A 25,816-nucleotide genomic window follows, 5' to 3' on the forward strand; every position below is an offset into this window, starting at 1 on the left:
CCTCGCTCGCACACGCTTTTTCAGTTCTGCCTACACATTTTCTATAGGATGGAAGTCAGGGCTTGTGATGGCCACTTCAATACCTTGACTTTGTTGTCCTTAAGCCATTTTTTCACAACTTTGGAAGTATGCTTGGGGTCATTGTCCATTTGGAAGACCCATTTGCGACCAAGCTTTAACTTCCTGACGGATGTCTTGAGATGTTGCTTCATTATATCCACATAATTTTCCTGCCTCATGATGCCATCTATTTTGTGAAGTGCACCAGTCCCTCCTGCAGCAAAGCACCCCCACAACATGATGCTGACACCCCTGTGCTTCACGATTGGGATGGTGTTCTTCGGCTTGCAAGCCTCCCTCTTTTTCCTCCAAACATAACAATGGTCATTACGGCCAAACAGTTCTATTTTTGTTTCATCAGACCAGAGGTCTCCAAAAAGTACGATCTTTGTCCCCTTGTCCAGTTGCAAACCGTAGTCTTGCTTTTTTTATGGCGGTTTTAGAGCAGTGGCTTCTTCCTTGCTGAGCGGCCTTTCGGGTTTATGTCGATATAGGACTCGTTTTACTGTGGATATAGATACTTTTGTACCTGTTTCCTCCAGCATCTTCACAAGGTCCTATATTGTTGTTCTGGGATTGATTTGCACTTTTCGCACCAAAGTACGTTCATCTCTAGGAAACAGAACGCGTCTCCTTCCTGAGCGGTATGGTCCCATGGTGTTTATACTTGCATACTATTGTTTGCACAGATGAACGTGGTACCTTCAGGCGTTTGGAAATTGCTCCTAAGGATGAATCAGACTTGTAGAGGTCTACAATTTTTTTTCTGAGGTCTTGGCTGATTTCTTTTGATTTTCCCATGATGTTAAGCAAAGAGGAACTGAGTTTGAAGGTAGGCCTTGAAATACATCCACAGGTACACCTCCAATTGACTCAAATTGTGTCAATTAACCTATCAGAAGTTTCTAAAGCCATGACATAATTTTCTGGAATTTTCCAAGCTGTTTAAAGGCACAGTCAACTTATTGTATGTAAACTTCTGACCCACTGGAATTGTGATACGGTGAATTAAAAGTGAAATAATCTGTCTGTAAACAATTGTTGGGAAAATGACTTGTGTCATGCACAAAGTAGATGTCCTATCCGACTTGCCAAAACTATAGTTTGTTAACAAGAAATTTGTGGAGTGGTTGAAACATGAGTTTTAATGACTCCAACCTAAGTGTATGTAAGCTTCTGTCTTCAACTGTACATGACAATGTAATGAGATTGTACAGCCTTGAATCTGACTACTAAATGCTCATTTTACTTGATGTCGAGTAATTACATTCTGTCTCTGTGTTTTTCTAAATTGTTGTGTTATCTATTTTAAATACCCTCTCCAAGAACTCATCAAGCATCAGTCACAGGCTGAACTGTTCTCAAGCAAACCAGCAACAGATAATGCAGAAAGGTGTGTGTGTGTGTGTGTGTGTGTGTGTGTGTGTGTGTGTGTGTGTGTGTGTGTGTGTGTGTGTGTGTGTGTGTGTGTGTGTGTGTGTGTGTGTGTGTGTGTGTGTGTGTGTGTGTGTGTGTGCGTGCGTGCGTTTGTGTGCGTGCGTGCGTGCGTGCGTGCGTGCGTGCGTGCATCCATGTGTGTGTATGTGTTCATAGCATGCTTTAGGGGTACCTGATGCCATTAGTGTGGCTGTGCTAACACATCCTATCATAACCCATGACTTTTAAACCCTTGCCAGTATCATGGTCGTAAGGTGTTGGGGGGCCATAGTGCTGGTGGGGGAAGACTCAGCACTGGGGTTGAATCATAGCTTAGCTCATATATGGACACTTTAGCCAACTGCACCAGAAGGGCATCCCAAACTGAGTCTAATTATCAGTGAGCAGCTCACTGTAAAGACATGTCATTGTCTCCTGGGGACTGTTTGCTCCGCTGTCGGTGCACTAGCAATACGATGCCTATTTGTGTGAATGATACAAAAGGAATTTGCTTGTTTATTTTTCCTCCCATTACACAATCTGACTGTGAGGTTTGGCCAGCAGAGCCAATGTATTCATTTTGCTCTTATGAATGTTCCCACAACAAAATGGCTGGTGCTTCAGTTGTGAGTCAGGGCAGCCGGCTGTAGGTAGCAGTGTTGGCTCTTCACGAGGCAGTGTTAATCATGGCATGTGGCTGGTAAGGGGTAGGATTTTACTGTATTAACTTCATTCTCAATTGAGGATTCTATTCCAGGTAACAAGAGTCACAACAGAATTCTTTTTTTTAAATACTTGATTTTCTTGCACCTTGGTCCTCGAATAACCTTTAGTTTGCTTTGTGAAGACAATTTTATTCTGTCAGAGATTTGAAAATTGAGAGTGGAAGATATGCTACAGTATGTGTAACGGCTAGATTACAAGATGATACAAGCTGGATTTCAATCATTTCACATTTTATGATGATGTTGTGTAATCATACAACCAGCAGGAGAAGGCTAATTTGCATTTTGCTACCGAGACACATCAATTCTCAAAACCTTGCTTGCCTAGGAGCCATATCCTTGAATTCCGTACGGTACAGACACTGGCAGTGTAATGACAAATTCTCCTCCCAGGAATACCCAGGAAAGAAAGAGCATTAATGTAATTGATACTCTCATAATGAACATATTAGCTATAGAGATATTAGATCTCGCCAAAGTGATAATACTTGGACATTCAAATGACAGTGCTGTAGTATAAATACTAAATCATGAAATGTGTGACCAGTTTATTGGGCTAAAAGGATTAAATTCTAAAAGATCATGAGTTATTATAAACCTGTCCAGCAGATTTGGACTCAACAGAGAGGTTTATCTGCCTTTATTCATTTCACAGACTAAGTTATGCATTTGAAATTAAACTGAGTGTTCTCTATGGGGCTGTTTCTAGGAAAAGTTAAACGAAACATCACCTGTATGTTTTTGCTTTCCCTTTAGTCCTGTCTGTGTGGCCTCATATCTGAATGCAGTATATGTGTGACTGAAATATTATTTTATTTTACTTGGTGTTGCAGTCTATTGATCCCCGGAAGACATGTGTGTTTGATGTGTAAAAAGACCATAATATAATGTGTATAACAGGTCATGTAATGCCATAGGACAAATATTTCTGTCTCCAAATGATCTAGCATTGACAATAAGGGTATTTGTATTTTGTATTTCATATGGATCCCCATTAGTTCCTGCCAAGGCAGCAGATACTCTTCCTGGGGTCCAGCAAAATTAAGGAGTTATACAATTTTAAAAACATTACAATACATTCATAACAGGGTATACTGGGGAGGAGAGAGGAGAGTGTCTCCTAGAACTCAATAAGTGCCTCTCACCACCTTCCCCATCGCTGTTATAATGACTTTTGTGTCGGGGAGCAATGCAAGCAAGACTTTCTCATCTGTATTTGCTTTCTGTAAATGGAAGTCATACCTGAGGGGTGGGAATGACTGCTGTAGCCAATGGCACCTGTATGCCTGAGGTGTGAAGGGAGGCAGTGGAGTTTGTCCTCTTTTAACAGGGTGATTAGGAGGGCTGCAGTTGTAATGTACATGCTGTAATGAGAGAGTCACAGCCCAAGGCAATAAATGTACCAGCTACTCATAGGCCCACTCTTTAAACTCGTGGTGCAAGTTCTACTTCACTGAAGTCTTTTAGGTTTCACAAACACTTTGAGAATTGTTTAAAACAGTTAAGTTACTGCAATTTTCTCACAGAAGTGAGACTTTTGTGTGTGTGAGAAATTGTTTTGAAGTCTTTGTAGTAGGAAACCATCACTCTGGCATGCTATGATTAAGGTTAATAGAAGATCTCTTCTGTAGAACATTGTTATATTATAGTAGCTAGCTAGTCACAGCTTTTCTTGATTGGTGGCAGAGCATGTCATTTGCACACAAGCAATCGTACTAACGGACTACATAAAATAACACATCTAATTTTGTTGACTCAGGTTTTATACTTTTTAATACAAAACATAAGTATGTTAACACTTTAACCATAAGTTTTAGCAGGTCTACTCATGAATTATAGCTGGTATATAAAAAGTGCTCCTTTCCCCATATTCATCAACATTTTACAGAATTCTGGGAGACAGATTTTTATTTATATTGAATAACAGTCTGTTCTATATACACTTGAAGTCGGAAGTTTACATACACCTTAGCCAAATACATTTAATCTCAGTTTTTCACAATTCCTGACATTTAAACATAGTAAAAATGATTTGTCTTAGGTCAGTTAGGATCACCACTTTATTTTAAGAATGTGAAATGTCAGAATAATAGTAGAGAGAATGATTTATTTCAGCGTTTATTTCTTTCATCACATTCCAAGTGGGTCAGAAGTTTACAAACACAAATCAAATGTATTTATATAGCCCTTCTTAGATCAGCTGATATCTCAAAGTGCTGTACAGAAACCCAGCCTAAAACCCCAAACAGCAAGCAATGCAGGTGTAGAAGTACGGTGGGTAGGAAAAACTCCCTAGAAAGGGCAAAACCTAGAGAGGAACCAGGCTATGAGGGGTGGCCAGTCCTCTTCTGGCCAGGTGGACTGGGGACAGCAAGGAGTCATCATGCCAGGTAGTCCTGAGGGATGGTCCTAGGGCTCAGGTCCTCCGCGAGAGAGGAAGAGAGATTTAGAGAGAGCATACTTAAATTCACACAGGACACCGGATAAGACAGGAGAAATATTCCAGATATAACAGACTGACCCTAGCCCCCCCGACACCTAAACTACTGCAGCATAAATACTGGAGGCTGAGACAGGAGGGATCAGGAGACACTGTGACCCCACATACACTCAATTAGTATTTGGTAGCATTGCCTTTAAATTGCTTAACTTGGGTCAAACGTTTCAGGTGGCCTTCCACAAGCTTCCCACAATAAGTTGGGTGAATTTTGGCCCATTCCTCCTGACAGAGCTGGTGTACCTGAGTCAGGTTTGTAGGCCTCCTCGCTCGCACATGCTTTTTCAGTTCTGCCCACAAATGTTCTATAGGATTGAGGTCAGGGCTTTGTGATGGCCAACTCCAGTACCTTGACTTTGTTGTCCTTAAGCCATTTTGCCACAACTTTGGAAGTATGCTTGGGGTCATTGTCCATTTGGAAGACCCATTTGCGACCAAGCTTTAACTCCCTGACGGATGTCTTGAGATGTTGCTTCAATATATCCACATAATTTTCCTGCCTCATGATGCCATCTATTTTGTGAAGTGCACCAGTCCCTCCTGCAGCAAAGCACCCCCAAAAACATGATGCTGACACCCCCGTGCTTCACGATTGGGATGGTGTTCTTCGGCTTGCAAGCCTCCCCTTTTTCCTCCAAACATAACAATGGTCATTATGGCCAAACAGTTATATTTTTGTTTCATCAGACCAGAGGACATTTCTCCAAAAAGTACGATCTTTGTCCCCATGTGCAGTTGCAAACCGTAGTCTGGCTTTTTTATGGCTCTTCCTTGCTGAAAACATGTCGATTTAGGACTTGTTTTACTGTGGATATAGATACTTTTGTACCTGTTTCCTCCAGCATCTTCACAAGGTCCTTTGCTGTTGTTCTGCGATTGATTTACACTTTTCGCACCAAAGTACTTTCATCTCTAGGAGACAGAACGCGTCTCCTTCCTGAGCGGTATGATGGCTGCCGAAGTTTCTAAAGCCATGACATTTTCTGGAATTTTCCAAGCTGTTTAAAGGCACCGTCAACTTAGTCTATGTAAACTTCTGACCCACTGGAATTGTGATACAGTGAATTATAAGTGAAATAATATATCTGTAAACAATTGTGTCATGCACAAAGTAGATAACCGACTGCGCAACGTAGATAACCGGCCAGTCCTAAGCGACTTGCCAAAACTATAGTTTGTTAACAAGAAATTTGTGGAGTGGTTGAGAAACAAGTTTTAATGACTCCAACCTAAGTGTATGTAAACTTCCGACTTCAACTGTAGTATCAAATCACTGGAGAGCTATTGTTTACTCCCTCAGTGATCAATATGAATTATTTAGATTCATTATTCAAAATCATGCAGAAACAAATACACAGTTTTTTTTATGAGATGTTCACTTTGTTTAAAAAAACAGCTGAATTGGAATGAGCAATTACTTTAATCTTTTATTCCTCTTGATCCTCTTTTATTTAAACCGAAGGGCGAAAACAGAGTCCCTGCAGAACATGAAGACAGCTCCAATCTTTGATACTGGCCAAAAGAAAAGAACATCGTGATGTCCAACTGCATCGGAAGGCTTGTAGGGAAAATAGGGCAATACTGTGCTTGTTAAACCTACGTGGAATGTTTCACAAATGTCATCTATTTACTGGAAATATCCAATTAAATGAAAACATTATGGCTTTCTGCATCATCTAGCACAGTGCCTCGGATCTAACAACATCATACATTTACAGTACTTTGAAATCCTGTAATAGGAACTTTTAGACAGTTTCAGTTGACATTTAGAAGTTTAGTCATACATAAAAACATTTTTTTCTCTTACTCTGCCTCACTGTACTTTTTCTTCACAGGCCCTGGCTAATCCTTTGGAACAGTTGGCCATAAATCAGCAGAGTTTTTAATTGAAGTAGAGGCCAACCTGCTCTGATCGAACAGATAAATCTAATGTGCCGTATGGATTAATGAGTCATGGAGAAGGAAGTACTGGTGGAAGGACTTTATGGACTATAGAGATGTCCTTGGTGTCTCCTCCTGAAGAAATAGTGCAGATACATTAACCAATGAAAACCCTATTCTTCTAATCCTCCCTATTCCTCCTACTGATGTGACTAGCGGGGCTGGTAGATAAAATACAGGAGATATATCCGCATAATGCTGCTGATAGAGTTCCAGTCGGAGGTCTCTCTCCGCTGCTGCTCTCTGTTCAGCAGGTGGAGCCCTGGTGCAGCTTTTGAATGGTTGGTGTGAGAATGTGCAAATTTTGCTCTTAAAAATCAATATTTGGTGTTTTGGGTAAAGGCCATTTAATAACTACCAAGCTGAGGGAGGTTACCACCTACCGTGTAAGAAGAATTTCAAATATTACTTGTGTGATTATTTTTCAAAAAGCCACCTCCAGGGGATTCACATCACTGGCCTGAACATGTTGCAACTCTAGACCAAGCTCTCATCTTACCAAGCGTTTCAGGCTAAATCAATTTCTAGATTTTAGTTTGTCTTGGTGGATTGAAAAAGCAGATAAAAAAGTGTTAACCAACTGTTACTCTTGGCTGTGTAGTACAGTATACTGAGCAGTATAGTTCAAGGAAGGACTAAATAAGCTTTATTACTGACATTCACCCTATGCTATACAGACTAGATACAGTTTACATTGCACTGTCGACATTCTAGGGGAAAATGACAGAACTTTTCCTCTCATCCATGGTCTTGCACTTTTCTCCTTGCCTTTTCTAGTTTCCATGGCAACTCTGTGTTGCATGACTGGTTGTCAGCCCACTCAGGCAGTGCAGTACTGCTCAGTCCTCTCTGTGTGAAGTCACAAATAAAACATTCTGTCTGTTCATTTCAACATCACACCATCTCACCACCACCACAGCAGAGAGAGAGATCCAGGCATTTCCACCTCAGCCTTCATGTGCCCTCTCACTGCTATGCGCTCATACTAATCCATTCTCTCTTTAGCCCCTCCAAACCCATGGTGAGAAGTAGCCTAGATTAATGAACACAAGCATAGTTACTTTATATCAATGGGCACTGAACTTATTAATTAGACCCTAACCCTGAATCACACCATCTAATGTAAATGAGGTTTTATGCTTTGATCACTACAAACAAGACATCCTGAAAAAAGGCTGTGTATTTCAATGGGAAAGGAAGTAAGGCACTAAAGACCAATGGATCTGAGTTAGAGAGTAGTAGCCTGCTGTGTGTTTTGGAGGTAATTGAGAGGAAAATAAAAATAATGGATAATGCAATGGTTTTACAGTAAGTTATGCACCAGGGCTACCTCAACAAGACCCAACAGAGGATGGTTGAGTTGGACCCTGCTTGGGAGAGTCAGACTGGTCATATTTTAACGGCATCTCCTCTCCCTAGCATGATAATGGAAGACTACAGTACTATGACCCTGTTACTGTAGGAAGGTAAACTTTTACAAGTGTAGGGTCAGTGAGTCAGTCACTGCACAGGCATTAAGAGCCTCTCGTTTGACAAAACAACAAATATCCTGAGGCCCCGCTCTGCTTTAAGACACTGTGTAGATGAGACAATGTGTCTCGTCTGTATGCTCTCCTCTCAGACAAGGCCCTAATGCAAACTCATGTTCAGCACATTGACTCAGTATTATAAAGCCATCCACACGCTGTAAGGTGAGTTTAATGGTCTCAGTAATAGCAATAAAAGCAATTGAGGCTCACTGCTTTGATGGGATGCTGCTCCTAAATCCATATTACATGACATGATATTACATGGGGGGCGAACAAAACAAAACATTGAGGACAATGCCTTATTACTCTACAGAAAACTGGAATTGACTTTGTTCATGATCTTCCTGTGCTCCTCTTTCATTGTGAGGAGATGTGATATTAGACCTTGATGCATTTTTCTTTTTCTTTATCTCTCAGTATAGGACTGACTGTGTTCTTTCCATGCGTTTTTCAAATTCTTGGACTTATGGATAGGCTATACTCACTGGTTTATTGAGAGGGCCTCATTGCTCACTCTGTTGCAGTGACAAAATGCAGGAACAGAAATACCAAAGTAGGCCAGTGTGAGGCATTCTGGGATGACAGGACACCCCCTGGGCTTCTACAAAACTAGACATCCATTTAATATAGCTTTCCCTCATTCCACAGTGTTTAATTTTAACGGGATATTCTCAAAATTAAGGCGTGCTTAGGTACTGTCAGTACTTCAGTTTCATGTTATGACTCTGCAGAGAGAAAAGAGATTATACATTTCCAATTGAATCCATCTTGTGATTCGAAATTGTAAAATGTAAACCAAGATTACTTATACAAATGTTTCCTTGGCTGCAAGTTGGTGGGATGTGAATGGGACACATCAGACACCATGTGGGCGTCTGTGAGGTAGAAGACCTCTCTCCTTTCACCCCATTGATGGACAAACATAATAAACTTAATAACAGTCAATTAATTCACTCCATTAGATATGACCTTGTGCAACAAGTTACAGCTCTTTGGGTCAGATGACCACAGATGTGATAAATTACAGTTAGTAGGAAAGTTTCTCACTGACAGAAAGAGACGGTGGAATGTTTTCTCCAATTTAGCATGTAGTAATACTGTATACAGTTGAAGTCGGAAGCTTACATACACTTAGGTTGGAGTCATTAAAACTCGTTTTTCAACCACTCCACAAATTTCTTGTAAACAAACTATAGTTTTGGCAAGTCGGATAGGACATCTACTTTGTGCATGACACAAGTCATTTTTCCAACAATTGTTTACAGATAGATTATTTCACTTATAATTCACCGTATCACAATTCCAGTGGGTCAGAAGTTTACATACACTAAGTTGACTGTGCCTTTAAACAGCTTTGAAAATTCCAGAAAATGTCATGGCTTTAGAAACTTCTGATAGGCTAATTGACATCATTTGAGTCAATTGGAGGTGTACCTGTGGATGTATTTCATGGCCTACCTTCAAACTCGGTTCCTCTTTGCTTGACATCATGGGAAAATCAAAAGAAATCAGCCAAGACCTCAGAATTTTTTTTGTAGACCTCCACAAGTCTGATTCATTCTGGTGAGCAATTTCCAAACACCTGAAGGTACCATGTTCATCTGTACAAACAATAGTACGCAAGTATAAACACCATGGGACCACGCAGCCATCATACCGCTCAGGAACGAGACACATTCTGTCTCTTAGAGATGAACGTACTTTGGTGCGAAAAGTTTAAATCAATCCCAGAACAACAGCAAAGGACCTTGTGAAGATGCTGGAGGAAACAGGTACAAAAGTACCTATATCCACAGTAAAACAAGTCATATATCGACATAACCTGAAAGGCCACTCAGCAAGGAAGAAGCCACTGCTCCAAAACCGCCATAAAAAAGCCAGACTACTGTTTGCAAATGCACATGAGGACAAAGATCGTACTTTTTGGAGAAATGTCCTCTGGTCTGATGAAACAAAAATAGAACTGTTTGGCCATAATGAGCATTGTTATGTTTGGAGGAAAAAGGGGAGGCTTGCAAGCCGAAGAACACCATCCCAACCGTGAAGCACGGGTGTGGCAGCATCATGTTGTGGGGGTGCTTTGCTGCAGGAGGAACTGGTGCACTTCACAAAATAGATTGCATCACGAGGCAGGAAAATTATGTGGACATATTGAAGCAACATCTCAAGACATCAGTCAGGAAGTTAAAGCTTGGTCGCAAATGGGTCTTCCAAATGAACAATGACCCCAAGCATACTTCCAAAGTTGTGGCAAAATGGCTTAAAAGTCAAGCTATTGGAGTGGCCATCACAAAGCCATGACCTCAATCCTATACAACATTTGTGGGCAGAACTTAAGACGTGTGTGTGAGCAAGGAGGCCTACAAACCTGACTCAGTTACACCAGCTCTGTCAGGGGGAATGGGCCAAAATGCACCCAATTTATTGTGGGAAGCTTGTGGAAGGCTACCCGAAACGTTTGACCCAAGTTAAGCAATTTAAAGGCAATGCTACCAAATACTAATTGAGTGCATGTAATCTTCTGACCCACTGGGGATGTGATGAAAGAAATCAAAGCTGAAATAAATCCTTCTCTCTACTATTATTCTGACATTTCACATTCTTAAAATAAAGTGGTGATCCTAACTGACCTAAAATAGATAATTTTTACTCTGATTAAATGTCAGGAATTGTGAAAAACTGAGATTAAATGTATTTGGCTAAGGTGCATGTAAACTTCCGACTTCAACTGCAGGTACTGAAAATGCATTGAAAATATATTATTATACATATAAAGTACTGTAAACATATCGTGAGGGCAGTGTTTTGTAGGTTCACTGCCAGTGCATTTTACCTCAGAAAGCCGACTAAAGACACAGAGAGACGCTACAGGCAGGTGAGGGAATAAATCTATGAGTGGCCGTACGCTCTGCCGGATGTGCCTGCAGGTGCACTTAGTCACAACCCACTGTGACTTCCCTTTTGTTCCCTCCACCCGGAGACCGGCTGTGACAAACATAGGCTATATGTATGGGATGTATGGATTGTGCTCTCCCCGCTCTCCCTCTTAATCTCTGTGATAATAAGCGTGGAGCAGGGATCTGTGGGTTTGCATCACCCCCATGTGAGTGATGTTGATGGTGCGTCCCAGAAATGAGAGACCTAAGGGATTTCTGCTCCACTTTCGCCTCCCTCCATTTATTAATTTATCTCTCTTTTATTTGTGCCATGCCTGTCTGGACTATGGATGGGAGGATGTCTGTGAGATGGTCTTAAAGCAAGAGAGCATCTCAGTGGGCTGCAGGAAGGATATTGTTGAATGGCATTGTCAGAAAGAGACCTAGGGCCTCAGTTTAGAATGACACTGGCGACTAGAAGGTTTTGATGTAGTGGAATGAAGGAGAGTTGTGGAAACAGGAATGTTTTTAGTTTTCTCTTGTAAGTTATATTGTATGAGCAATAGGGCAAAAGGTTTGCAGCAACTTTGTATAATTGAACAATTATTTCCTGCTTATATGAAAGTTAAGTTCCAAATGTTTTCAAACTGTATCACGTGCGAAGCGTATTTGCGTTTAGACAGCGCATTCGAGCAGCATCAAACAGTTTGGACATTTACCTCTCAAGGCTAAAGGGGACGTCCAATGGCTCAATGTAATGAAATGTAGTCACGAATAAGGGCAACAGAACACTATGCCCAGATAGGCAACCTCGCCAGAAGGTGATTATAACAAAAGATATTACTGTAGCTGTGGCCTGTAAATTGGCCTCAGCCACACTGCCCTTTGTTTTACAAGCACTTATATAGCTCCATCTTGAACCTGGAAAATTAATACAACAGGTGAGTCAGGAAACAGAAACAGATAAACATTTTAAACATTTATATTCTTTCAGCATTCTTTCTTATGTTCCATTTCTTATATCAATTTTAACTCATAATTTAAAATCAAAATGTTGAGCATTTAATTTTTTACAATTGACAAACATTTAAGAACTGTAAAATATAGCCTACCACCACTCTCCAAGGACAGAGTAGCGCACATGCATTAAAAAACAGGTAACGTTCCGGCGCGCAAATTTCTTCAAACACACCTCAGTTCCTGGCAACTCGCCAGTCACCACGTGCAACTCTGCCCTGTAGAAGGCAATTAAATCATCAGCTAGTCAGACCATTATTCCCATTATTCCAGCTGGGTGATAGCTGTTGTTACTTAGATAGTGTAAAGCATAGCACAGAGACCAAGCTTTAATTGACGATACTTCCTCAATTCCTGAATTGGAAGACAACTTATGTCTTCTACATGGCTAGTTGCAGGTGGTTCATTTGAATTTATAAACTGGGTGGTCCGAGCCCTGAATGCTGATTGGCTGACAGCTATGGTATATCCGATCGTATACCATGACAAAACATTTATTTTTACTGCTCTAATTACGTTGGTAACCAGTTTTTAATAACAATAAGGCATCTTAGGGGTTTGTGATATATGGCCAATATAACACGGCTAAGGGCTGTATCCAGGCGTTGTGACTAAGAACAGCCCTTAGCCGTGATATATTAGCCATATACCACACCTCATCTGGCCTTATTGCTTAATTAGAAAATGCTCCGTTACCCACGTGAAATAGACAAGATGACGGTGTACACATTGTTAGATTACTTCATGGAGCAAAATATTTCTTTAATTTATTAACCCAGCATTTTCTAAATTCAACTGGCCACGGAAGTTTAGAAGGCATGTGTTGTCTTTCAAGTCTTTCTGGGTAAGTCTCTAAGAGCCTTGCACACCTTGCACACCTGGGCCCAGATTCACAAAACACTTCTTACACAAAAAAAAAGAAGTTCATAAATGCAATTCCTCAACAATATCTTAAGATTTAATGATTTTCTTACCAACTTCTCAAATATCTTATTACGAATCTTAAGATGTTTTTTGCTAGACAACCAACTATCTATCTAGCAATGGAAATCATGTTAGCATATTTCCAACTGAGATTACTGTTCAAAAACATGTTATTGGGTTTAAAATAATCAATACTGAAACGTTCAGATTACGTTTGTGAGCGAATTTAACATGTTCAATTGCTTTCATGAGTGTATTATCTCACTAGCCTGAGTTTAAGACAAGGGTTTACCTATCTTGGAATTAAGAACAAATCCAAAAATGTTATTTTCAATACAAAAATTTCTTCTTAACTTTTTGCTTAAAAGGAAATATAAGAAATAGCACAAGAACATTTCCAATAACCTTTTTGAGGAATAGGAACTTTGCTTAACTTCCTTCGTAAGTCTATAGTTAAGGAAAAAATGGCAGTTAAGAAGAAATTTCTTCTTAAGAAGGTTTTGTGAATCTGGGCCCTGGATTGTACAATAATTGCACATTATTATTTTTTTAATTGTTCACGCTCTGTCAAGTTGGTTGTTGATCATTGTTAGACAGCGATTTTCAAGTCTTGCCATAGATTTTCAAGCTGTTTTAAGTCCAAACTGTAACTAGGCCACTCAGCAACATTCTATGTTGTCTTTTTAAGCAACTCCAGTGTGTACAGTGGGGGGGGAAAGTATTTAGTCAGCCACCAATTGTTCAAGTTCTCCCACTTAAAAAGATGAGAGAGGCCTTTAATTTTCATCATAGGTACACTTCAACTATGACAGACAAAATGAGGGAAAAAAATCCAGAAAATCACATTGTAGGATTTTTTATGAATTTATTTGCACATTATGGTGGAAAATAAGTATTTGGTCAATAACAAAAGTTTATCTCAACCTACAACCTCTCCCTCAACGTGATCAAGACAAAGGAGATGATTGTGGACTACAGGAAAAGGAGGTGTCACGTGTGCTCCCTATCCGGCCTCTAGGTCACCAGGCTGCTTATTATTGCGCCACACCTGTTACGCGTGATTCGAGTTTCTTGTTTGGTTCATGTTTGTTTATTTATTAAATGTATTCACTCCCTGAACTTGCTTCTCGACTCTCAGTGTACATCGTTATAGAATAACGCCTCACCAAAGGGAAGCATCGGGGAGTGTTTTTTTGTTTTGTTTTTGTGTTGGAGGTGATGTCGGGTTCGGGTGTCTGTACCAGAGCTACAAGGGAGGCCTCAGCCGGTTTGTCGGACTCCCCTGCTTCGACGGGTTCCCCTGCCTCAGCTGGCTCGACAGGTTTCCTTACCTCAGCGGGATCGACAGGCTCCCATCCCTCAGCGGGTTCGATAGGCTCCCATGCCTCAGCTGGCTTGACAGGCTCCAATGCCTCAGCTGGGTGAACAGGTTCCCTTGCCTAGGCCAAAGCAACCGGGGAGTAGCCGGTTCGTCAGGTTTCTGCGCCTCAGCGGAGGCGACCGGTCCACTCCTGATCCCCGGGATCGTCCCTTTGGTTGACGTCCTGCGGCTGGAACTGCGCGCTGGGGAGGGGGTACTGTCACATATGCTCTCTCTCCGGCACTTTAGGTTGCCATGCTCCCGCTCCTCAGCCGGATCGACAGGTTTCCACGCCTCAGCAGAGGTGACCAATCCGCTCCTGATCCCCGGGATCGTCATTTTGGTCGCCGTCCTGCGGCAGGGGCCGCGTGTCGGGGAGGGGAGTACTGTCACGTGTGCTCCCTCTCTGGCCTCTAGGTCACCAGGCAGTTTATTATTGCGCACACCTGTCACGCGCATCAGCTCCTAATGACAATCACCTGGACTCCATCACCTCCTTGTTTACCTGCACTATTTATGTCACTCTCTTTAGTTCCTTCCCCAGGTGTTATTGTTTCTGTTTCTGTTTCATGTCGGTGAGCTATTCATGTTTCTTGTTTTGATCATGTTCGTTTATTTATTAAATGTATTCACTCCCTGAACTTGCTTCCCGACTCTCAGCGTACATCGTTAGAGGAGGACCGAGCACGCCCCCATTCTCATCGATGGGGCTGTTGTGGAGCAGGTTGAGAGCTTCAAGTTCCTTGGCGTCCACATCACCAACAAAATAACATGGTCCAAGCACACCAATACAGTCATGAAGAGGGCACGACAAAACCTATTCCCCCTCAGGAGACTGAAAAGATTTGGCATGGGTCCTCAAATCCTCAAAAGGTTTTACAGCTGCACCATCGAGAGCATCCTGACGGATTGCATCACTGCCTTGTATGGCAACTGCTCGGCCTCCGACCGCAAGGCACTACAGAGGGTAGTGTGTACAGCCCAGTACATCACCGGGGCCAAGCTTCCTTCCATCCAGGACCTCTATACCAGGCGGTGTCAGAGGAAGGCCCAAAAAATTGTCAAAGACTCCAGCCACCCTATTCATAGACTGTTCTCTCTGCTACCTCACGGCAAGCGATACCGGAGCGCCAAGTCTCGGTCCAAGAGGCTCCAAAATAGCTTCTACAGTCGTGGCCAAAAGTTTTGAGAATGACACACATTAATTTCCACAAAGTTTGCTGCTTCAGTGTCTTTAGATATTTTTGTCAGATGTTACTATGGAATATTGAAGTATAATTACAAGCATTTCATAAGTGTAAAAGGCTTTTATTACAATCACATGAAGTTGGTGCAAAGAGTCAATATTTACAGTGTTGACCCTTCTTTTTCAAGACCTCTGCAATCCGCCCTGGCATGCTGTCAATTAACTTCTGGGCCACATCCTGACTGATGGCAACCCATTCTTGCATAATCAATGCTTGGAGTTTGTCAGAATTTGTGGGTTTTTGTTTGTCCACCTGCCTCTTGAGGATTGACCACAAGTTCTTAATGGAATTAAGGTCTGGGGAGTTTCCTGGCCAAGGACCCAAAATATCGATGTTTTGTTCCCTGAGCCACTTAGTTATCACTTTTGCCTTTTGGCAAGGTGCTCCATCATGCTGGAAAAGGCATTGTTCGTCACCAAACTGTTCCTGGATGGTTGGGAGAAGTTGCTCTCGGAGGATGTGTTGGTACCATTCTTTATTCATGGCTGTGTTCTTAGGCAAAATTGTGAGTGTGCCCACTCCCTTGGCTGAGAAGCAACCCCACACATGAATGGTCTCAGGATGCTTTACTGTGGCATGACTCACGACTGATGGTAGGGCTCACCTTGTCTTCTCCGGACAAGCTTTTTTCCGGATGCCCCAAACAATCGGAAAGGGGATTCATCAGAGAAAATGACTTTACCCCAGTCCTCAGCAGTCCAATCCCTGTACCTTTTGCAGAATACCAGTCTGTCCCTGATGTTTTTCCTGGAGAGAAGAGGCTTCTTTGCTACCCTTCTTGACACCAGGCCATGCTCCAAAAGTCTTCGCCTCACTGTGCGTGCAAATGCACTCACACCTGCCTGCTGCCATTCCTGAGCAAGCTCGGTACTGGTGGTGCCCCGATCCCGCAGCTGAATCAACTTTAGGAGACAGTCCTGGTGCTTGCTGGACTTTCTTGGGCGCCTTGAAGCCTTCTTCACAATAATTGAACCGCTCTCCTTGAAGTTCTTGATGATCCGATAAATGGTTGATTTAGGTGCAATCTTACGGGCAGCAATATTCTTGCCTGTGAAGCCCTTTTTGTGCAAAGCAATGAGGATGGCACGTGTTTCCTTGCAGGTAACCATGGTTAACAGAGGAAGAACAATGATTCCAAGCACCACCCTCCTTTTGAAGCTCCCAGTCTGTTATTCGAACTCAATCAGCATGACAGAGTGATCTCCAGCCTTGTCCTCGTCAACACTCACACCTGTGTCAACGAGAGAATCACTGACATGATGTCAGCTGGTCCTTTTGTGGCAGAGCTGAAATGCAGTGGAAATGTTTTTGGGGGATTCAGTTCATTTTCATGGCAAAGAGGGACTTTGCAATTAATTGCAATTCATCTGATCACTCTTCATAACATTCTGAAGTATATGCAAATTGCCATCATACAAACTGAGGCAACAGATTTTGTGAAAATTAATATTTGTGTCATTCTCAAAACCTTTGGCCACGACTGTACACTCAAGCCATAAGACTCCTGAACAGCTAATCAATTGGCTACCCAGACTATTTGCAATTCCCCCATCCCCCCCACAAACTAAATTCTGTAACAGACAGAATGGACTGCATTGTTTAGAAGGAGTGCAAGGGTGAATTGAGTTATTGCACACGAACAATGCCTTTTCCAGCATGATGGAGCACCTTGCCAAAAGGCAAAAGTGTTTAAAAAAAACAAAGTGATAAAAAAAAACAAAAGTGATAACAATTCACAGAGTCTGAGTTCTCTAACGTTAATATGCAAATGAATGCTTGAATGCGCCAATAGAATCTCACTAGCTCATACTTGGCTCGGCCCACCTCCTTGCTTGTTCTACCCACTATGATTACTTTTCTCCCATTGGAAGTGACAGGCTCTGGTCAATCTGGGGTTAGTTATACAAATATTTGTTATTACTGTACTGTTGGAGCTAGAAACACAAGTATTTCGCTGCACCTGTGATAACATCTGAAATCTGTGTATGTGAACAATAAACTATTTGATTTGAATTTTCTAGAGGCGCTCACCGTTCGGCTGACTGTGCTCGCATTACTATTGGCAAATGTAGGCCTATGTGCATTGGTTAAAGTCAGTGGAGGAGCAGTGTAGTGCAGTACTCCACACAAGCATTAACCACAAATAAAGCTTACCTACCTTTGAAATCTATAGGTACCTATAGAACATACACCCACATAGAACCTCTCTGATGCTCTTGTATTAGATTTAGTGTTCTCCAGTTTTTGTCAACCTCATTCAGAGAGAGGATATACAGTATGTTGCTTATTTTGGCTCTGTGGCCAGCCTGCCTCTTGCGTCTGAAGTTGTCTTGAGGTCTGAAGTTTTCTTGAGGTCAGGATTCTAACATGATTGAGTTGAGTGGCTGGAGCTACAGTACTACTGTAAGTGAATCTGGTTGCCATCGTGACTGACTTCGTCTGAGAGGGAGGATGAAATTCACTCAGTTGAGTGACACCACCTGACTACTGAGTCACATGTGTTATGTGGGATAGACACAACAGATCCAGACGCTCACTAACTAACTCATGTAAGCCCTTTTAACCATCTATAGGGGGGGTTAGAAATGAGTCAATGTCCGTGCATGTGGTTTTGACTGACAAACCTACATAACAAGTTGGTCAAAAAAAGAGAAAGGGAAATTAGTAACGTTAGGCTTTAATCTAAAAATGAATATTCAAATATAAGATGGCTGCTCTGCTCTAATTGTCACAAACACTCTGAAGAAAATGCTGCAAATTGTCCTTTATGTTCTGTACTATACCATCTGAGCTATACAATACATTTTGTGATGAAGCTTGCTGTCTCCCCCAGCTACTGCCTATACAACCCTAAAACGAATGAGGCACATTAGGTAAAGTGATTGAGTCTGAGCTTGGCGTGTTTAAATGCTGCTCACTGGTGGAACTAAGGGAGAGAGACTTTCTTTCCATTGATCCGCCCGCACGGCTACCCAGCTGTGATTTAACCACTTTCAATCTGTGCATGGCTCCCCCACCGGCAGCCTTATTTCATCAGGTTGCCCCCGTCTGCCATGGGAATCCACTAACACCACTCATTACACTAAAGCTGCCCTGGCCAGTCACAAGGCTGGCAGCAGAGAGGATCTGAAGGGGCACGTCATTGTTTACCTGGACATGCGGTGGTGGTGGAGGTGGGGGTGGGGGTGAATGGTGGGAGGTGACATTTACTCATCAGGGCAGAGTAGTTGGTGTGAGTGGTCATCTTTATGCACACAGTGTTTACCTGGCTGGGGCACAGCTGCAAAGGAGATTACTCATCACTTTACCTACTGTGTGGGTGGGAGAGTTACACATTATATTCAAGGGAAGGGTGAATGTGCTGTTAATACACTGTGGTATTGTTGCTTACCATATTGTATGCTTGCTTTACCAGACTTCTTTGATGCAGCATAGTGAAACGGGGAGAAACCATGACTCCATGGGTGTCACGCCCTGACCATAGAGAGCTTTTTATTCTCTATGTTGGTTAGGTCGGGGTGTGACTAGGGTGGGTTATCTAGGTGATTTATATATCTATGTTGGCCTGGTATGGTTCCCAATCAGAGGCAGCTGTTTATCGTTGTCTCTAATTGGGGATCATACTTAGGCAGCCATTCCCCATTGTGCTTTGTGGGATCTTGACTATGTATTGTTGCCTGTGAGCACTATTGTAGCTTCACGTTTCGTTTTGCGATTTATTGTTTTTTCTTCAAAATAAAGAATTTGGAAACATACTACGCGGCATCTTGGTCCACTCATTATAACAATTGTGACAATGGGTTAAGATTACATGCTGTCAGGCTAAACTTATCTTCACCTTAGACTGCCCAGCCTACTCTGTAGTCAGCGATGCCCTCTCTGGGCTCATTAATATGGAATATTTAACACTTGCCACTTTGGATGCCCATTTTAGAGAACCACACTCCGAAAAGCATCTTGGCTGATTATAACTAAAACAATATTTTACAGGATAATTAAATGTGTTGAGAAAGAAAATGGATGTATGCAATATACACTGCTCAAAAAAATAAAGGGAACACTTAAACAACACAATGTAACTCCAAGTCAATCACACTTCTGTGAAATCAAACTGTCCACTTAGGAAGCAACACTGATTGACAATAAATTTCACATGCTGTTGTGCAAATGGAATAGACAAAAGGTGGAAATTATAGGCAATTAGTAAGACACCCCCAAAAAAGGAATGGTTCTGCAGGTGGTGACCACACACCACTTCTCAGTTCCTATGCTTCCTAGCTGATGTTTTGGTCACTTTTGAATGCTGGCGGTGCTTTCACTGTAGTGGTAGCATGAGACGGAGTCTACAACCCACACAAGTGGCTCAGGTAGTGCAGTTCATCCAGGATGGCACATCAATGCGAGCTGTGGCAAAAAGGTTTGCTGTGTCTGTCAGCGTAGTGTCCAGAGCATGGAGGCGCTACCAGGAGACAGGCCAGTACATCAAGAGACGTGGAGGAGGCCGTAGGAGGGCAACAATCCAGCAGCAGGACCGCTACCTCCGCTTTTGTGCAAGGAGGTGCACTGCCAGAGCCCTGCAAAATGACCTCCAGCAGGCCATAAATGTGCATGTGTCAGCATATGGTCTCACAAGGGGTCTGAGGATCTCATCTCGGTACCTAATGGCAGTCAGGCTACCTCTGGCGAGCACATGGAGGGCTGTGCGGCCCCACAAAGAAATGCCACCCCACACCATGACTGACCCACCGCCAAACCGGTCATGCTGGAGGATGTTGCAGGTAGCAGAACGTTCTCCACGGCGTCTCCAGACTCTGTCAGGTCTGTCACATGTGCTCATTTGCTCAGTGTGAACCTGCTTTCATCTGTGAAGAGCACAGGGCGCCAGTGGCGAATTTGCCAATCTTGGTGTTCTCTGGCAAATGCCAAACGTCCTGTACGGTGTTGGGCTGTAAGCACAACCCCCACCTGTGGACGTCGGGCCCTCATACCACCCTCATGGAGTCTGTTTCTGATCGTTTGAGCAGACACATGCACATTTGTGGCCTGCTGGAGGTCATTTTGCAGGGCTCTGGCAGTGTACCTCCTTACACAAAGGCGGAGGTAGCGGTCCTGCTGCTGGGTTGTTGCCCTCCTATGGCCTCCTTCACGTCTCCTGATGTACTGGCCTGTCTCCTGGTAGCGCCTCCATGCTCTGGACACTACGCTGACAGACACAGCAAACCTTTTTGCCACAGCTCGCATTGATGTGCCATCCTGGATGAGCTGCACTACCTGAGCCACTTGTGTGGGTTGTAGACTCCGTCTCATGCTACCACTAGAGTGAAAGCACCGCCAGCATTCAAAAGTGACCAAAACATCAGCCAGGAAGCATAGGAACTGAGAAGTGGTGTGTGGTCACCACCTGCAGAACCATTCCTTTTTTGGGGGTGTCTTACTAATTGCCTATAATTTCCACCTTTTGTCTATTCCATTTGCACAACAGCATGTGAAATTTATTGTCAATCAGTGTTGCTTCCTAAGTGGACAGTTTGATTTCACAGAAGTGTGATTGACTTGGAGTTACATTGTGTTGTTTAAGTGTTCCCTTTATTTTTTTGAGCAGTGTAATTGAAGGAAAATGCCTCTGCGTTTTCACTGATAGGTGATTACCTCTGGGAAAGCATGCAGCAACATTTCTGTTTTAAGGAGAGAAAATACTCTCATTTGCCTCAGGGACTTTCAAACTATGAACAGTTAGTATTTATTTTCCTGTCTTTACTTGATTGATTAAGTGTTTGAAAGGGAACCGTATTAGAGGCTGAGAAGAAGATTAACATGACAGCACTTTGTAGTTGAATTCAGTTTTGGCGTTCTTTCTGAGTCATGCCTGGGGATTGCTTTACATGGTTTATGTGTACTGTACAGTACAAAATGACACGTCATTGTTTTTTTTAGAAATGCAGGTGTATATATAGCCCATATTCAGCACACAGGAGCAACAAGGGAAATATAAAATGGAAAATAATTAAATTAAATATTGAATAAGTAAAGTACACATGACTACAGTAAGTACTTTAAGTTAAATTTCCAATCTCGAGCAGAACAATATCTACATGAGAGCTACATGAGTACTGTATTAGTCAATGCCATATGCAATAACCACTCAAATGCAATGATTAAACATGAATTCATAATGATCTTTTTTCAATAATTGAGGATTTTCATTGTGTGCATAATGAGGTACTCTTAAGTAACATATCTTTGAGGATGATGGCATGTCTGCTGGTGGACCATCCTCTAGTCTAAAAGCTGCTTTAGTATATAAGTTAGAGATCAAGGGTAACCATGATGAGGAATTCATTATCCAAGCCCTAACTGGACAGTTAAGATCATGCCATTGGCTTGCAGTCTAAAGGGAGATCCATGGTATGGCAACCAAACAAATGTGAACAGAAGGGCATAAATCATAAGGTGGAGCGTGGTATTCTCAAGGATAAAGCTTATGAAAATAGACATGTCTCCATCACAACACTGATGCTGCCTGCTGTCACTCACAGCCGAAACTTCTTTCTCTCCTTCAACTCACATTTGGGTTTAATACCCGCAATTCCATTTCATGCCTATGACTCACTCATCCTCCTTCTGAATCTGAGGGTACTGTATGTTTAGTTCTTCTGTGGCCCCATGGTTTAAGAGCAGGGAAGTGTGATTTAAGTTATTCGCAGTGAGGCTCAGCCCATCCAGCTAACATTACAGTCACAACCACTCCAATGGAAGACTCTGGGTTGAATGATATAAAATCAGCTGCAAAATAAAACACTTAAGAGACTTCTATGATAATAAAACACAGTTGAGTTCACATTGTTCCACAACTTTATGTAGACCACATTTACAAATGGAAGTTTTTAAGAAAATAAATGGAGCTCTTGCCTTGTTTTGAGGAGTTATACAGCATTGGTATCTAGGTTGTTCTACTAACTGAGCATCTAAATAGCCTCAATAGTTTAATGAACATGCGTTCTTATGACTCATGCTCACCATGGCTACAGATTTAAACACTCTTCTGCTCTTAGCATTGACACAATATGGACAGTGGGTTGATTTGATTGCCATGACAGGCAATCATGCCATAGAACAGAAATAACTTTCAGTGAATTTACATAAACCTAATCTATCTACATTCTCTGTTTAAGGGGTGATGATGTAAGGTCTGTTTTGTCCTACTCTGGGAGAAAACACAGAGATGTTGAAGTGTATTGATGAGAACATTGAGTGCAGAATTTATACTTGGTTTTGAAACATTTAACTGTGGGCTAAGTCCTTCTATGCAGGGATATATAATAATTACTAAATGCCTTTTTCAAGGGCTTCATTATTTCCCACTTCTTTTCAAGTTGAAAAGCATTCTTTCCTGAAGACATGAATGGTGTGGCCATCGCAGGCAGCAGCATCCTCCTGCTCCTCAGTAAAATAGGGAAATGTTTCACTCACTAAATAAAGCACATTGCCATGAGTGCTGGCAGATTTTTCATGAGGCTTTCAACTAGAGGATATTTTTAATGGCAAGATATATGATGTACTAAACATGCCCTCAATCCATCTCTCTTGTGCCACAGCCCTCCATGATTCTCTTTTCAGAGATAACAATAATACACATTTTAATGTACTGTGTCTGCTGTTGGAAATCTTTTCTTGTATTGAAACAAAACTGAAAAACAGTAGACCACTTGAGCAACCTGTGAAGCAGAACTAAAGATATCCTTCCCTTTTCTTCATTTTCTTAGGAATCATTGGTGCTTAAGGAGTGACAAGCATTCATCATCACATTGGGACTGAGAGCAGGAGAGTGGCAGGAGTGCCAACTGTACATAACATGGAGGATGTAACCAGAGACTTCTCCAGAGCCTAGTGCCCTGCAGGATTTGCACGGACAGGGAGGCAAAGATGAGGCAGGACAACAAGAACAAACGCAGGTCAATGCACTGGGCAACTGTGTCCATCCACCACCAGTGAAATCCAGGGGCCTTCTACTAACCCTGGCCAAACCGACTCCAACATAGGCAACACAAACCCAAGGCCGTCCCCTGTCTGCCCTGGTAAGTAATAAAATAGAAATTTGAAACGCTTATGATCAACCATTTTATAATGAGCTTCAGAAACTGTTTTGGGGGTTCATTTTGCAGTGATGTAGTCCCCCAGTGATGTAAACTTACTGGCCCTGTCGCTACGCCTGGGTGACTCTTCTGATGTCATCGGAGTGCAGCTGGATCCTCTATTTGATTGATGAACAAGGTCTAGTAAACGGGTGAATGAACTGATGTAATGGACTCACTGAGGTGTACTACAGCCTGGATATGGGTCCAATAATACAATTGTTTAACTTCTGGCCTCCCTCCAGAGAGAGGTTGACCACAGCTGGATATAGTGCAGTGATAATGATCTATGGAGACATGCAGGGGAGGAAGGCCTTTCTGAATATGGCAGATTGGGAGGAAGGCCTTTCTGAATATGGCAGATTGGGAGGAAGGCCTTTCTGAATATGGCAGATTGGAATGTTGACTCACTCATTCTGCCAAAAAGCTGTAACATTAAATGTCTGTAATTCCAATGTCATAAAAAAAATCTATATTTGCTAGTCTTAAATGCCATCTTTATGGCCAAAAGCCAAATGCACATCGCTGTGCTGCTTTGTTGGGTTGGTGAAAGAGAAGAGTTGAGTCATTAGGAGAAGAGAGTTAGTGGTGCCACTGGACAGTACAATCATGTGCTTCTTCACGCTCCAAGTGTTAAGAACAGGAGCAAATAGAACTTGTGTTTGCTGTAGCCAGATCCATTTTTTTTTAAACAATCATTGCTGCAGAATATCAAATGTTGTCCTGTATTCCATTTGTATTTGTTGTATCTTTGAGCTGTGTCCACAAAGTGTTGATCTTGATATGTGAGATAAATAATGAGCAGGGGTCTTATGAGACAGATCAAATCAAGGGTCTTGATATGTGAGATATATAATCAACAGTAGTAATGCATTGCGATTATATGCCCATTCCACTAAAGTGCAGTAGAATGATGACAGCAGTGAATAGTGAATGTGCTCCACTTTGGAGAGCGAAGCCGAGAGGTGTCTTGCGGAGTGTCTCAGGAACACTTCTGGCTCTCAGCCATTTGACCAGATGTTCTCATTAGCACCTTCTTCTAACCTCTTAGGGAGGGAGGAGGGCGGCACATTTAGAGTGTCCTCTCGCTCAGCTGCCATTAAACTATAAGAACCTAGATTCAGCCCTGTATTTTTACCATTAGAATACAGGGCCATTCAATATAGTCTACACAGAAGTTTATGAACTGAATAACAATCCTCAATGAATAACACTAACCACATTATCAGGATAGGGCTGTACAGTATATTGACTCTGTTCATTTGTTTGATGATTTAATTATTACCTGACATATCATTAGTGTTTGATGAGGTGGGTAATAAACATGACACAACTAATGGAATGTCATGAACATAGGGCTTTAATTTGCTTAATCATGTGATGAGGATTGAGTAATGATTGGGTTTATGGTGCATAAAGGAGGTCAGCTCCTCTCTCTATGTTATCGGGTGAGCCACCGTTCTTTCTGGTGCACTGTATTTATCTTACCAATCAGTTCCCATGGAGATAGCATCAGAGCCTAACAATTGTCAATCATCTTCAGGGCGGGCTTGCACTGTGCGGGCTTGCACTGTCTTTGTGAGCCTCCTCTACTGTGTGAAAGAGAGATGGAGAGAGATGGAAAGAGACCAAGGACACATAATAATATTTGGATGCCATACGTTACGGTAGTGGACAAGACCCAGTATTATGGATGCAGGCATGTTCAACTTTAATCACCCGTGGGATTTCATCCCTGGCTGAATTTGATTTGAAGGAGAGCCATGGTTCTGATTGGAAAGCCTTATAGATGTTTAGGGTCACTTCACCAGTTCTACCAGCGTAATCAGGAGATGAACTGCTATTTCCCATCCCTGAAAAGAGAAATGGCTCTGAGGTGACTTCCTGGCCCCAAGCCGACCTTTCCCGAAGAGGAGCGATTATCGTCTGTTCCTGAAGTGCTATAATTCTCTATGTTTTACAATCCAGAACCCCTTCACTACATACATCCTGTTGTTGGAGTAATAGGGGGTCTAAAAGCTTTGACTTTTACCTTGCCTTTATTCCCATATCTGTTGTGATAGTCACATCCCATCATGACCCTGGCTAGCGT

At 42.2% G+C, this 25,816-nt stretch overlaps 1 protein-coding gene across 2 annotated transcripts in view; it reads left to right on the top strand.

The window, feature by feature from the left end:
- The window catches only part of LOC129810589 (leucine-rich repeat-containing protein 7-like), a 294,865-nt gene that overhangs the window by 15,038 nt on the left and 254,011 nt on the right, over positions 1 to 25,816 (top strand). For both annotated transcript variants that reach the window (XM_055861262.1, XM_055861261.1), the window contains exon 2: positions 23,356 to 23,667. The gene's annotated coding sequence lies outside the window, so the exon portion shown is untranslated. The remainder of the gene's footprint in view (positions 1 to 23,355; positions 23,668 to 25,816) is intronic.

Source organism: Salvelinus fontinalis, chromosome 14 (genome assembly GCF_029448725.1).
Source record: "Salvelinus fontinalis isolate EN_2023a chromosome 14, ASM2944872v1, whole genome shotgun sequence".
In the NCBI taxonomy this organism is placed as follows: Eukaryota; Metazoa; Chordata; class Actinopteri; order Salmoniformes; family Salmonidae; genus Salvelinus; species Salvelinus fontinalis.